The sequence below is a fragment of the Vicia villosa genome, linkage group LG3 (assembly GCF_029867415.1).
Source record: "Vicia villosa cultivar HV-30 ecotype Madison, WI linkage group LG3, Vvil1.0, whole genome shotgun sequence".
NCBI classification, from domain to species: Eukaryota; Viridiplantae; Streptophyta; class Magnoliopsida; order Fabales; family Fabaceae; genus Vicia; species Vicia villosa.
The window spans coordinates 150,846,118-150,861,360 of NC_081182.1; the positions used below are offsets into that span (position 1 = coordinate 150,846,118).

The following is a 15,243-nucleotide window of genomic DNA, read 5'->3' on the forward strand; positions in this document are numbered from 1 at the left end:
CTTCATTTTCCTGCAATCATTAAAACTCAAACAAAATGCATTGAACAAATATAAATCGAGCCCATTCCCACTCAAAAACATGCTAGGAGTTCAAATATGGCATCGTTGTGGGCTAAATCCTCCTGGAACATGGAACACGAATGCTTACTTCCTTTGTGCCCTAACAATGGCAACTCACGGATTTGGCCTCCAAGCTTAAGTTTAAAGGTTCAAACCTTCTCTAATACATGCTATAAACTCAAACCAAACGTTAAAACATGAGCCATTAGGAGAAACAAAAATCAAGAAAATTACATGAATAAGTCAAACATTAACCATGAATTTCGTGCATCCTTACATGCTTTCTAACGTGTAGACTTACTCTGTATTACCTTGGGAAAAAGATTGGATGGTTACTTGGCCTTGAAAATGCTTGTAACAAGAAATATGATTTTTGCACATTCTTTGAATTCTTGATCTTTGGAAACCCTTGCTCTCTCCAATAATTTTTCGTCCCTCTGAGGCTGAATGTCTTGGATATATATAGGAGAGAATACTAGGGTTTTTAGTTTGAGAAAGAATCAATGATTTGATTGGAAAAAGTTTGATTAAAAAAATATCAACACAATCTTTCTATTTTGGTTTTATTCTTTCAATCTCTTCCCACGATTCCTTGGCTTCCATGATTGATATTGAAGTGATTAAATATTTGGTGAATGATTTAATAAAATTTATTTCATTAAAATTTGATTTTATTTGATTTAATTTGAATTTAAATGTAAATAAAATTAAAATCATGAAATAAAAATTATATGGCCAATGGACTCCTTTTGGGCTCAATATCAAGTGGGAAGTTCAAACATTGAGGCCCATTTGAAGAAAAATCAAGATTACTCAATATTGGCTTCATGCACTTTTCTCAAAAATCGCTCAACTTCAACCCCGCATATCTCTCTTAATTTTAACCCTATGAAGGTGTTCTTGAGCATTTTAGAAAGCTCAAGATGTCCTCTAAAACCTCCTTTTGGTTTCATATCAATTGAATTTACCATGTTCATGTACCATTCTTTGAGAAAAAATGACTTTTTGTTGACTTTCAAAAGGACCTATAATGTTTTGGCTCATATCTTCCAAATGAAGCATTTTTAGCTTTGGCATGTGAGACACAAAGTTGTAGATAATTCAGTTTCCTTCTGAATAGGCTTTGAATGGGAATTTATGATGTTCCATGTGAAAGTTATGGCTGGTCAAAGTTCAATTGACTTTTAGTCCAAAAACCCTAATTTAGAAACTTTTGAGTTTTGTTGATTTCTGAACTTTCCTTAATGAATCATGATCAATCCTTGATCAAATGATGAATGATACTTAAAAATGAGGATGTTGGCCAAAAATCAGGAATTTTGACTGTGCTGTGACCATAGTTGACTTTTAGGTTAAACTAGTGGATTGTTGACTATTTGAACTGTTGACTGAACAATCTTATGAATTAGGGCTCGAAACTTGGCATGAGGATCCCTTGAGGCATGTAAGAGACCATGAAGTCCACTTGAGGCACCAGAGGTTGATTTCTCCTTGAGAGAAGCAAAACCCTAATTATGGGTTAATTGCTTAAGAGAGAGATAGTCAGACTTATTTCTCAGTGCTTGAACCAAAATATTTTGAAATATGATGGGCAAATTTTGGGGTACGACAAAGTGCAAGTATGAAGTTAGAGAGAATGATTAGAATACCTAACCCTCTTGTGAAGAGGGTATTTACATTGCCCCAAGTGTAGCAACCTGCCTTAAAATTTACGTTTAAACGAGTTGCCACCCACTTTATTTGGGCAAGTTAGAAACCCTAAGATTTGGGTAAGTAGGTAAATTAGGCAAAGGGAAGGTGTTAGGCAACCTTTGCCTCCCTTGTACTCAAGGGGTCCCATTTAGCCTATAGGTTTTTTATTAAAAAAAGTTTTTACAATTGTCGACTAATTAATTTTAAAAAAAAAGGTAGACCTTTGAGCAAAAGGGTAAAACCTCAAAGGTTTTAAATAGAGCCATTGTCAGATCGAGACAACAATGACTACAGGCCAAAGACCATGTATGGCAAAGAGGGAAAAACCTCAAAGGTTTTGATAAGGTCATTAAAGGGCAAAACCTCAAAGGTTTTGACAAGGTCATTGTCAGATCGAGACAACAATGACCATGGCTAAACCAAAATACGTGTATAGTATATAAAAATACAACCTCAATGCATCATTGGCCAAAAACCTTTAAAAGATAAAAAACATTAAAATTCAACAGAAGCCTCAGATGTTCATCATTGGCAAAAACAAAGATTTTAAAAAGGGGGCCTTGATAACACGAATTTATACCATATATTTAGCTTAAATTCAATAAATATTATTAGCATTTTCATTTAATTATGTTATTTTATTATGGTATTGTTGGCTGGAGATTTCGTTTAGAAAGAATATTCTTTGAAGGGTTAGAATTCGAAGAAGGATGGTTACTGATGACCATTTATGAGATTAAAATGGCTACTGATGGCCATGTTTCGAGAATGATTGTTTAAGTTGGAATGAAGATAGCTAGAATCGGAGCTAATTCAAAGTGAATTATCTTTAAGACTTGAACATTTTGCGAAATACGAAGAGTACTGAAACTTAACGTGTTTTCGTGGCATTCTCGGTTCTGATCACGTTGCCACGCGTCGAAAGAGGATTCAGGCGGGAGGATTTGAATTTCGAAGTAGTCTGTGTAACCGAACAAGGACATATGGCATCCCAGGAATTTTCGTGAGCAACATGGCATCAGATTAGCGTAGGACCGTTAGGGTCGAAATTAGTATAAATAAGGGTCTTAATGTTAGGATTCCGTGTGTTCATTTTGTACAAATCACTCACAAATCACTCAAGTATCAAGTGTTTAGAGAACGAGTTCACTGAAAAATGTACGTATGACACCAACACCATTTTAAATACATTTGTATCTTTCTTTATTCAAGTATCTTTTCAATTCCTTTATTTTCTTTGTTTAACTTTCATTTCGAAGCAACTTTACGTTTCTGCATTTAACATTATTGTACATTATATTCCTGCACTTTACATTTCTGCAGTTTACACGCTTTTTATGTTTTCTTTGTCGAAAGTTATATTAACATGTATAACAAGTGTTGTTTTTAAGTGAATATTCATTCGATCATATCACAAACAAGTTTTCTTGAAGTCAGAACAAACAAATATGAATCAAATCATATCAAAAGACAATTGTTTGACTATGTCCTAGGATCAATCTAGTCGATCATGCGAGTAACCAAAGTATATTTTATAGTTTGGAGGACTAGCGGTTGTTTACCGGAAATCACCGTAAACAAATTGGCACGCCCAGTGGGACAGTGTCAAGCAGATTGCTATTAATTGATTGTTTTGTTTTGTCTAGAAAATATCAAGACCTTGTATGAACCTTAGGAACGGTAAATTAACCAACAGTGCACAGCCGATTCCTAAACGAAGGTACAACAAGAAAATGGTCAATGTGGCCAGTGGAGGGGGAGATCAAGATCCCCCACAGGGGTCAGGAACAGTAGCAGCAAATTCTACGCACGTTTTGACTTCTACTCAAGGAGCGCAGGATATACCGGGTTCGATAGGATCTGCACCCATAGGCAGTTCCCAGGCTATACCCGAAAATACTTCAGGGCCTACAGGGACTTTTCTAGTCTCGAGTTCGACTATCGTGCCTCCACTCACAAGCGCAAGCGAGATACCACCTTTCTCGACAAACGCTGCAAGTCAATTATTTATCCCAGGACCATCAACATCCGCTTTCGAAAGTTGGAGACCCAACAACCCATATGGAATGCCATATTCATACATGGTAGGATTACGAGGAGTAGGGCCTACATATACTGCGCCTAACCCAACGGCGTTTTCGCCTAATGTCGGTTCGATAGGTCGAAGCACACAAAACACTGGCTTCTCTGTCCAAATACCTCCCTTAACCACCAATAGTAAAGCAGCATTTCTACAGGAAATGGATGCAAGTAACCATGATATGTTAGGAGTCCTTGCTAGAGAATTGGGGTCGATCTTTAATCCATTAGTAACAAACATTGCCAGGACTAACCAAGAGAATGTAGAAACATATCAAAAAATATCGTCACAAATAGGACGAATGGCGGATTTCTTAGGAGTCCCACAAAATAGGCGAAGAAACAACCAATCAACCTATCAAGAAGGGGACCCAGTTTTAGAACAAATTTGAAACGCAGTTCCGCCACCTAGGCCAACGCCAGTCGAACGAAATCAAGTGGTAGATTTAGAAACTCAAAATCAAACGACTAACGTTGGTCGATAAGAAATTCCCCAGCAACAGCCTAGAGTAGTTGTAGTGGGAAGAGACGAACATCCTGACGAAGTTGTGCATAGGTTAGGAGAGACAACTTGGCAACAGAAAACAATCTCACTGCCATGATAGAAAGAATAATGGCTAATAATGGCCTTAATACTGGACTTCGACGTCTAAACTACACGTCCCCCATACCCGAATATATTATGCAAACAGAATTACCAAGAGGTACCAAGGTACCAAAATTTACGAAGTTTTCAGGGGACACTAGTGAATCAACGGTGGAACACATAGCCAGATATTTGACGGAAGCAGGAGATCTAGTAGGGAACGAGGATTTAAGAATTAAATACTTCCCTAGTTCTCTAACAAAAAATGCTTTGTTTGGTTCACTACCTTACCCCCAAATTCAATACACGCATGGGCACACTTGGAGAGATTATTCCATGAACAATTCTATAGGGTCAAACCAAGATAAGTCTGAAAGAATTGGCTAGCATCAAGAGGAAGTTCACGGAGCCTATAGATGATTACTTAAACAGGTTCCGTTTGTTGAAATCAAGATGCTTCACGGTTGTCCCAGAGCATGAATTAGTCGAAATGGCTGCAGGCGGTCTAGATTATTCAATTAGAAAGAAACTGGATACCCAATACCTAAGGGACATGGCCCAGTTGGCAAACAGGGTTTGACAAGTCGAATGACTAAAAGCAGAAAAGGCCAGAGCAAATAAAAGTTACAAGAAGGAGAGAGTAGCATACGTTGAGGCTGAAGACATTGACGGCGAATCTTTCGAAGATTCATACAGCGTGGAAGAGGTCAAAATAGATCTAGCTGAATTAAAAGAAGTGCCGCCTTATTCTTGCAAATTGCTCACCCCTGCTAATGGAAAAAATCCAGTAGAGAATGATAAAAGCGATAGATGGCCAGATGATAGTGCCTCCTAATTCCAAAATTCCTCCGTTAGAACAACGGAAGAAGCGAGGCTTTTGCAAATATCATGGTTTTTTAGGCCATAAAACCTCACAGTGTTTTCTTTTCAGGGATCTAATTCAGAATGCTATCAAGGATGGACGTCTGAAATTCGCTGATAGAACCAAGAGTCATATGAAGGTTGACACAGACCCTTTGAATGTTATTGACACTAATCTGTGTGAACCACTTGACGTCAACATGGTGGAAGTATCTGAAATTGATGTTGCTGAATCGGAGATAATTTCAACTGGAAATCAGGCTACTGAAAGCCTAAATGACAACACAGTCTTCAATACTGATATTAAAGAATCGTTTGATGCAGAGATAACTGAAGATCTGAAAGGAAAAACTAGCGAGGCCACTAAAGACCTCAGGGCAAAACTTCAGCAGATACAGATTTCTGAAGCTCCTCCGACAGTTGTTAACATGGTCAATGTTAGGCGGCCTTTGTCTGAAATAGAAGAACTAGAAAAATGGCTGATAAGGTAGAAAGGAAACATTGAAATCCCACCAAGTGGGGAAAGTTTGAAAGATTATCTCTGGAATTGTCATGAGAAAAATGGTGGAAAAATGCTGATGTGCCCAAGATGTTCAATTACGCTAAATCGAAGGGTCCAAGCTAATTTTGAAAGGGCCCTACGAGAAAGAATGGAACAACCCTGGAGAGGAGGAAACCTATTGCTAAAGGTATACCCAAGGATGGAAGAAAGCTTAGTAGGTTTCTTGGTCAGATGTCACAAAGAAAACACTGAGGTTGAATTGTATCCCAGATGTGGAGCGGTCTATGAAGAACTACTGGCACGATCATTCGAAAGGGTATATTTCTATATGGGTCGAGAAACTCAGGGACTTCGTCCCAACATGTATGGGTTCGATAAATGGGCCCCATCTAAGAGGCCTGACAGCCCGCACCCTAGAGCTCGAAGGGTCACATTCAGAGTCCCTGCAGACATACCCAGGGATAGATGGATGCAATCTGGTGCGAGAACCAACAAATGGCGAAGTTGGGACCAAGGGGGAAGAACTGCAATGGCATATAGGAAGCAATTCCAAACCTCAAATCGAGAGATGTACAGGTTGGAGAATTACAAAGGCAAAAATCCTATGTCTAGATCCCAATGGAGAAGGCACCAGAGGATGAAGAAGGCCCAAAGGGAATACAAACCAAGGGAGATTGGAGAGTCTAGTAGCAACCAAATCCCAGCGTAGGGGGCAAGGACAAGTAAACCTCCAGTGGAACGCAAGTTGTTCGATTCTGAAAATGAGAAAGAAGAAGAAAAGATGCATTCCAGCCCTTGGAAAGAAGGCGATAGGATGACGAATGATTTTGATTCAGACGGAGTATCGTCTATAAACTTAAATTGCAATGTTGTGTCAGTACTCCCTCATGAGTTTAACCAAGAAACAGAAGCTGAAGATTGTGAGGAAGCTGATGCGGAAGAGATGGCAAGACACAGACCTGTGTGTTATTATGTGCTAAATAATGGGGCAGTCGAAGAGCAGAATGCCTTCTTCGAAAGGCCTGATGAAGGTATGCGGAACCATCTAAAACCACTCTACATAAGGGCTAAGATTGAAAATGTTGGCATTAACAAAATCCTAGTAGATGGGGGCAGCAGTGAACCTAATGCCCCAATACATGCTGAAGAGAATTGGTATGTTCGATACTGATATAAGGCCACATAACATGGTCTTGTCTAACTATGAAGGCAAAATAGGGCAAACTTTAGGAGTCATTCAAGTGAATTTAACTGTGGGTTCGGTCACAAGGCCAACGATGTTCATGGTGATACCAGCAAAGGCGAATTACAATCTTTTGCTAGGAAGAGAATGGATCCATGGAGTAGCTGCAGTGCCTTCGACAATGCATCAAGGATTAACCATTTGGAGGGAAAATGGTATAGTAGAGAACATTGAAGGAGATCAGAGTTACTACATGGCCGAAGTTAATCAAGTCAATAAAACTAGTTTCGACAAGAACTTGGCAAACATAGGGCCTTGCCATGCTGCGGAAGATATATACACCCAAATAAGAATGCTTTATACTATTTGTCTTTACACCCAAATGGATTCCAATGGAATAGAGAAATAATGGACGGTCCAAAAGATACCGCACCAATAGAGCATTTGCCAACAATACAGCCAACAGGCTGGGATGACGACATTGATGATGTCTGAATCATCCTTCTTCGAAAGGATTTCGGCTTACATAGCCGAGAACAAAAGAAAGACGGCTCTAGAAGCCGAATATCAAACACGATTGTCGAGGCAATTCCAAGAGAGGAAGAAACGACGGATTCTGGGACACATTTGATCCCTCAATCTCCTGAAGACACAGTTCAAGCTGAAAAGATCTCAGGTGAAGAGGTGAATCAAAGGCTGGACGCAATCTACGATGAAGAACCTTTGGGATTCGAGAAAGATCCAATGGCGTCAAATATAAAGATGTTAGCCCAAGATCCACTCGAAGAAGTAAATCTTGGAGACGGAGATCAGAAGAGGGTAACATACGTCAGTGCAAAATTAGAGCCAGTGTTGAAATCAAGAGTCATTGCGTTATTAAAAGAAAACAAAGATTGCTTCGCATGGGATTACAATGAGATGCCTGGTTTAGGGAGAGACTTGGTCGAATTAAAGCTGCCCATAAAGGAAGGAAAAAAGCCCATCAAACAAACTCCTAGGAGGTTCGCACCGGAGATTCATTCGAAGATCAAAGCAGAGGTCGAGAGACTTCTACGTTGCAAGTTCATCAGAACTACAAGGTATGTTGAATGGATTGCTAATATTGTGCCAGTTATTAAATAGAACGGTTCATTAAGAGTATGCATAGATTTTCGTGATCTGAATGCAGCAACGCCTAAAGGAGAATATCCCATGCCTGTGGCAGAAATGCTAGTAGATTCAGCCGCAGGCTTCGAATATCTGAGTATGTTGGATGGATATTCTGGGTATAACCAGATCTTCATTACAGAAGAAGATGTGTCCAAAACGGCTTTTCGTTGCCCAGGGGCAATAGGCACCTACGAGTGGGTTGTAATGCCTTTTGGTCTGAAAAATGCTGGGGCAACTTATCAAAGAGCAATGAATTCTATATTCCATGATTTTATAGAAACTTTCATGCAAGTATACATAGATGACATTGTTGTGAAATCTGTTTCAGATTACAGTCATCTTGAACATCTGAGCCAATCATTCGAAAGAATGAGAAAACATGGCTTAAAGATGAATCCCCTTAAATGTGATTTCTTTGTGCAGGCTGGAGATTTCCTGGGCTTCATGGTCCACAAAAAGGGAATAGAAATTAATCAGAATAAAACAAAGGCTATTATGGAAACAAAGCCTCCATCCACGAAGAAAGAACTACAGTCTTTACTAGGAAAGATAAACTTCTTAAGAAGATTTATCTCTAACTTGAGTGGACGCACGCAAGCTTTTTCCCCTTACTTCGACTCAAGCAAGGAAGGTTTGAATGGCATGCTGAACATCAAGAAGCTTTTGAAAAAATCAAGCAATACTTGATGCATCCACCAATATTATCCCCCCCAGATGGGAAGAAGCACATGCGCTTGTATATTTCAGCTTCAGATAATACAATAGGTAGCATGTTAGCTCAAGAAGACGACAATGGCATCGAAAGAGCCATTTATTACTTAAGTAGAGTACTCAATGATGCAGAGACTAGGTATAGCGCAATAGAAAAATTCTGCATTTGTTTATATTTCTCTAGTATCAAACTCAAGTATTATATAAAGCCAGTTTATGTTTCGTCTCATTGCGATGTTATTAAACATATGCTATCAAAACCAATATTGCATAGTCGAATTGGCAAGTGGGCTTTGGCCCTTACTGAGTACTCTTTGATATTTCAACCCCTTAAGGAAATGAAAGGTCAGATCGTATCAGATTTCATTGTTGACCATGGAGTGGTCGAGAACCCTCAACAATATGTAGAATTGAAGCCTTGGAAGTTATACTTCGATAGTTCGACTCGTAAAGAAGGAACCGGCTTTGGAATACTGATAATTTCTCATGATGGAATTCCAACAAAGCTCAAGTACAAGATTGAAGGTCCCTTATGCTCCAACAACGAAGCTGAATACGAAGCACTGATCGCTGGACTTGAAGCTTTGTTAGAATTGGGGGCAACCAGAGTTGAAATTAAAGCAGACTCCGAACTAGTGATTAAGCAACTGACGAAAGAATACAAATGTATCAAAGAGAATTTGATCATGTATTTTGTCATAGCAAATAGGCTGCTTAAAAATTCGAATATGTGGAGTTAAATCACGTCTCAAGGTTAAATAATCATGAAGCGAATGATTTGGCACAACTAGCCTCAGGATACAGGGTATAAAAAGAAAAACTAGAGGAACTGATCGAAGTAAGAGGAAAAGAAATGGACACCAAGCTTTCCCCAAGTGATCTGGAAAGGTTACAATTAGGTTTTTCTAACAAAGAGGAGTTTGAGGTTTTGAATATAGACTCCTTAGCAGACACAGATTGGAGGAGTCCAATTGTGAACTATTTAAAACTCCTGAAGGAGTTTTGCTAAAATGCCTGGGTGAAGCGGAAGCATATTTGGCTCTCTCAAATGTACATAGTGGAGCATGTGGTGCACACTAAGCGGGGCACAAAATGAAATGGCTTTTGTTTCGATATGGAATGTATTGGCCCTCTATGTTAAAAGATTGCATAGAATTCGCAAAAGGATGTCAAGAATGTCAAGAACATGCAGGTATTCAACATGATCCTGCAAATGAATTAAATTCAATAATAAAACCATGGCCTTTCAGAGGTTGGGCACTAGACTTAATTGGGGAAATTCACCCCAAGTCTTCTAAAGGTCAAAGATATATCCTAGTAGGAATAGATTACTTCACAAAATGGGTCGAAACGATACCACTTGCAAATGTGGATCAGGAGGCTGTGATTGAGTTTATTCAAATACACATTATATACAGATTCGGAATCCCAGAGAATATAACCACAGATCAAGGATCAGTGTTTACTGGGCGAAAGATGCAAGATTTCGCCAAAGAAATGGGATTCAAGTTGTTTACTTCTACACCCTACTACGCTCAGGCAAATGGACAAGTTGAAGCAGCAACTAAGATAATAATTGGTCTCATAAAGAAACATGTAGGGAAAAAACCTAAGAGTTGACATAAAACTCTGGACCAAGCACTCTGGGCCTGTCGAACATCGCCAAAAGAAGCTACAAACACTACACCTTTCTAATTGACGTTCGGACACGATGCAGTGCTCCCAGTTGAGATATACTTGTAATCAGTCCGGATCCAAAGACAGGCAGAAATTCCTCCAAACACGTATTGGGAATTGATGATGAACGGATTAGTGGATTAGGACGAAGACAGACTTCGAGCGTTGGAGATTATAAAAAGACAAAAAGAAAGGGTGTCCAGAGCATACAATAAAAAGGTGAAAGGTAAAACATTTATTAATAATGACTTAGTTTGGAAAGTTATTTTACCTATAGATCGAAAGAATCAGGCACTAGGTAAATGGTCCCCACACTGGGAAGGACCCTTTCGAATCTTAAAAGTATTCTCAAATAACGCTTATGAGATAGAAGAATTGGCAGAAGATCGCAGGATCTTAAGAGTAAATGGGAAGTATCTGAAAAGATACAAACCAATCATGCAAGAAGTAAGAATAGCAAAAACGCAGACATTAAAAGTCTACATCGGTGGCCAAAATGGTGGAACAATCACCAAAATGACTTCACACTTACAAGAAAGGCATGCATAAACGTGCATAGATTCAGAAGACAAAATAGGGTCAAAATGCATTTCATTAAAGATTGAAAGTACACACAATTGAAGGTTTTTCTTTACCCAGATTACATGCAAACCATAGTCACAAAAAAGGAAGCATATGGAATAAAACTACAAAAGATAGACAAAAAACTTGTGCTAACAAATGACTCCTATTCTATTGCCTTCAATTGATCCGGTCATCTAAGTTTTCCAGGCTCAACAGGGGCAAACTCTCTGCTTCGAAGAGATCCAAAAAACCTTCAGTGCGCATCCGTTTCACTAGTCCCTGTTTGAGAAACATATGGGACAACAACCTTCCATACGGAAGACATGTTGCCAAGCCTTGTCGAGAACTGGCAATAGCAACGACTTCAGCAAGATGTTTGAAGATCATTAAGGGAAAGTTGATCTTTTCCCATCTGATAGCACAGAAAATGAACTCCAAATCTTCAACCATGATACTCTCTTGGTCATGGTTTCGTGGGCGGAAGTTTCCCACCAGAAGCTGGTGCCAAATTCTGATGATCTTGGCACTAAAGGGATTGTGTCTCATGAGACCTCGTAAAATGGAGGAAGTAGTCATGTTGAAAGTATTGTCATTGAAAACTTCTCCAGAGTTTTCACATTTCAGTAGGTCAGAAATGGAGGAGGGAGAGAGAGGGGTCGAGATCCCGCGAGTCTCTGAAACAATGGTGGTTCTTCCTTCTGAATCCATCCGTAAGGATGCAAACATCCAAAAGTCCGCCAACATATTGGGGTAAACAGATCCCTCTAACATCCCCTGGTAAACTTGCATGTGTTGATTAGCGAACAATGCATCAACATTCCTATTATGCTGGTCGAACTCTTCCATGCTTAGTTTAATTTCCTTCTTAATGAGAGACCTGATAGCAACATAGGTTAAAGGAGTCATTTTGGCAAAGAGATGCAAGAAGAAGAAGAGAAAAAAACTCAGAAGGAAAATGGAAGAGGATGAATGAAATGATCAGAACGCCAGGATTTATATAGAAAGATTTGGTCTCAAGGAGTGGTTACCTCTCAAGCTTTGATTAGACTGCGTTTGGTATCCCCAAGAGAAGTTATTGCCTCCGCCGTTTCCCACCTTGGAAGTTGGAGTGTAAACATTTTGAAAACTGATAGACGCACGTCTCAAATAGACGTTTTGAAAAGTGATGTCATCATTTAATGATGGTTACGGCTAGGAGAGTGGAAACGTCAAATCTAGACTTGAGAGGCTGCGAAGAGTAATTATGTCAAGTGGGTACATTATTAAAGTCATTATGATAATAAAAAATAAATTTTGACAATTTTTAGAAATTGTTAAAACGCTACCCGTGACAATTACAGAATTTGATGTATGGAAAATTGAAAGATAAAATTGCACATACATTCCTGAGGAAGTTTGTTACAAAATGAAAAGCTAAGGACGAAACGCAAAAGGATAGTACAAGGTTCAAAGTAATTAATTAAAGTCCTTAGGAAGGTTATCTTTCATCTTCGAATATTTAGATTACCATAAAGACATACGGCGTTTGATTAATGCCTGTTGTCTTTTCAGTTCTTCGATTTCTGGCACTAGCTTCTGTGCCGTCTCGAAGTGTCGAATCCCTAACTGCGCCACTTCAGTCAATTCTTCCTGTTGGGTTTGTTGGATTGCTTCCTGACGAGACTGGGCATTCTTTATCTTCTCTTCGAGTAGTTTAATTTCTTGTTTCCAAGATTCGATATTCGCTTCACAAGCTTCATATTCTTTCTGGTTCTTCGAACGTTCAAGCTTAAGGGCGTCATCCTTTTTTGTTGCATCATTAGCAGCTTTCCATGAAGAACTATGAGAAGTCACCTTTGTTGTGAGTTGTTCGTCAACATTTCGTTTTCGAAGAATATTAGATTGAAGCTGATCGATCAGAGAACTTAGTAAAACAATCACTTGCGAAACTTCCTCTGAGACCAGAAGTAAATCCACTTTCTTCAAAAGATTGTTTAAGCTATAACAGCTGGTGGAATCCTTGCTTAGAACTTCAACGAGGTTGGTTTCAAAGAACTTTTCCCTTATTTGACGAAGGAGATTAGGAATATCATCCTTGTCACCGGTCTCTTCCAGGACACCAGAAGAAGTTTCAAGCCCGATGGGCGAAACGTTATCAACACTCATCATGGTTTTGAGGAAGCTTACGGGATCAGTTTTCTCGAGTTGCTCTAGTTCTGAAGGAGTAAGCATTGTTGGGGCCTGCTTCGAAGTAGCCACAGGAGTAACTATAGTCCCTAAAGTCGAAGTTTCATGAGGACCAGATGTAGGCAAATTGGAAGTTTCCTCCGCAGCATCATGTTCAGATATAGTATCTTCGCTGCCAGTTGGTTATCCGACCACATTATCACTATCTGAACATTGAGGATTTTCCCCCATATTTTCATCTTGACGAGTAGGTGGAGAATCATCATTTGAATAGCTTTCTTCAGCAGGCACAGTTGTGTCACACCCTAAATTTTGACCTAAGTTTTTTCATCCAATCCATTTACATTTTTGATCATTTTATTTTCATTTTTTCTTTTTTGATTCATTCATCGTATCCCATTCATATTTAAATCAAATAGTTGACTTTTATTTGCTTTTTGCACTGTCATTTTATTTGTTTTATAATTGCATCTTTTGCACTTTAATTTTTGATAAAATTATCATTCATGATATATTCTTATATTTCAATTTGCATTTTTGATGGAATTTTGTTTCCTTTTGCTTTGTTAAAATTAATAAATCTTTTATTAAGCAACTAATTTTGTTATTATTGAAACCTTGTATTCCATTAATAATCAAGTTGGTGTTTAATTAAATCATCATTCTTTTATTTAAAGTCACGTTTTAGGTCCAAATTTTTGTTTTATCCATGTTTCAAACAATGATGCATATTCCAATATAGCCATGTCATTCCAACAATCCATGAAAACTTTTATAACAAAAATAATAATACATACAGCTTCAGTAAATAAATAAAAAAAAGAGAAAAAAGAGTTGTTGGTTCTATCTTCATCAGGTTGCCCCATCACTATCAGCCCTGCGGTTTATTCTGCTCCATTACCAGCCCAGAGACTCTGCACAAAACAAGCCAAACCTGCACATGAGATGCCAAACATTACACAAAACTGGAAACACACAAACCTGCATCAAGAAAAGCATAACAACAGAGCATCATATTTGTTCAAATTGATCCCAATTTTCCCCCCAAAATTCTCATCAAAACCCTAATCTCCCCTCTATATAAACAACCTCATTCTTCGGCAACCAGAGGGGAGGAACGAAAAATACAATCCAAACCTCTGCCAAAACTTGCCCTCAACCGAAACTCACATCTCGCACAAACACAACAAAACTCAGACCTCATAAACAGAACAACAAAACCGCAATACACACTCAAGTCTCAGCAGCAGCAACGCAACACAACACCATACTCAGAAGCCAGTTCAAGGAGAAAGAAGGAAAAACACATAAAGTGGAGGATTCGAGACTTACCCGAGGAGAATCGTTGTTGAATAAGGTGTAGTCTTTGTCAATTCCATTTCTCTTTTCATGTATTGCTCGTCGCTAACCCTTCATTTCTTTACTGTGTAAAATGTAATACCACCAACTATGCTGAAATTGGGGCTTTAGGGTTTTCAATTGGGGTTATGGGTTATTGCTTTTATATATTGTTGTTGTTCATGAATCCGTTTAGCCATGAATTTTGAGAGTGAGAGAATCACGCCGAGAGAGTGAGCTGAGAGCGAGAGAGATGAATACCGAGGGAGAATATGAGATCATTGTTGTTGTTGTTGTTCACAGCGAGAGATTGAGAGAGGAGAGCTTGCTCGAATGTTGTTTTTTTTCAGAAAGAAAACGTGAGGGAGAAAGCATCAGAGGCGTTGCCTCTTTTTGGCAATTTTAGGGTTTTTTAAACCCACTCCTTGTTCATTAAAGAAAGGGTGGATCCGGGTTTGACCCGACCCGGTCCGGCCCCACTAGCTTTTTTTTATTTCTTGCTGTTAGATGTTTTTTTATTTAACTTGATGGGCCTCACCCCATTTGGTTATCCAACACCTCCATCCCTTTTTTGTTTTTTGTGAGCCTATTTATTTTTTTTTAGTTTTATTTAACATTTGTTTTTGTATAATTCACAACCAATATAAAAAAAAACAAAAATTGTTTTCAAAGTTA

The 15,243-nt window shown here is 38.7% G+C and overlaps 1 long non-coding RNA gene across 1 annotated transcript; it reads right to left on the minus strand.

Moving 5' to 3' along the window:
- Window positions 1–13,977: 13,977 nt before the first annotated feature.
- Window positions 13,978–14,933, minus strand: LOC131656807 (uncharacterized). Its single transcript, XR_009300308.1, has 2 exons — window positions 14,563–14,933; window positions 13,978–14,164 (listed from the first exon to the last, which is right to left on the minus strand). It is a non-coding gene; the product is annotated as an uncharacterized LOC131656807 (long non-coding RNA).
- Window positions 14,934–15,243: the final 310 nt, after the last annotated feature.